General features: G+C 14.0%; 5 annotated features.

Annotated features, from left to right (window-relative positions):
* The first annotated feature begins 51 nt into the window (after positions 1-51).
* Positions 52-198: a repeat region.
* A 60-nt stretch (positions 199-258) lies between these two features.
* Positions 259-326: a repeat region.
* Positions 327-569: 243 nt separating this feature from the next.
* Positions 570-624: a repeat region.
* Positions 625-657: 33 nt separating this feature from the next.
* Positions 658-798: a microsatellite.
* Positions 799-823: a microsatellite.

The following is an 823-nucleotide window of genomic DNA, read 5'->3' on the forward strand; positions in this document are numbered from 1 at the left end:
AATTATATTAATCTTATTAATAACTCTATTAGCCTTAATAACTAAATAGGCTATAATATCTATATTATTAATATAAAGGATTAAAAGGATATTATTATTATAAGTAAATATATATACTTTTATATTAAATAGTTTAAATCTAAGCTTAACTAAAGTAATTATTATAATTTTAAATTACTATAGTAATATTACTATAAAGCTATATAAGGTTTTATTTAACTTATAAACCTTATTAATATTATCCTTAAAGCTATATAGTTAAATAATATAAATATTCTTTTTAGCTTTTAAATTAAAAAAAGTAATAATTATATTATATTATTAAACCTTAAGGTCTTAAACTGCTATAATTATAAGGAAAATATAAAAAGATATTATATAGGCTATAGCTATATATAGATCTTTTATAATATAATCTCCTTTCTTTTAATCTCTTTATATAACCTATTAGGCTTATATATAAGGTTTTTTATTCTCTAAGAACTTCTAATTATATACCTATTTACTATTAAGTATTTTAACTTTCTTAAGTTATTTTATTAATATTTAAGTTTCCTTTTTAATAAGGCTATTAATTTATTTAATTTTAATAATTTTCTAATAGGTTTTATAATTATATTATTTCCTAGCTTATCTTTAAGTCTTTAAGATAGACTTATTAATAAACTATTTAATTATTATAGCTATAAAAATAAATTATTAGTCTTTTTTAATTAATTTATTATATTCTTTAAATAATTCTTCTATAGGTTTATTATTTAAATTATTAATTAAACTATTATATAAATTATTAAATAAATTAATATTATTATTATTATTATTA

Source organism: Fusarium pseudograminearum, chromosome 1, assembly GCF_000303195.2.
Source record: "Fusarium pseudograminearum CS3096 chromosome 1, whole genome shotgun sequence".
Lineage (NCBI taxonomy): Eukaryota > Fungi > Ascomycota > Sordariomycetes > Hypocreales > Nectriaceae > Fusarium > Fusarium pseudograminearum.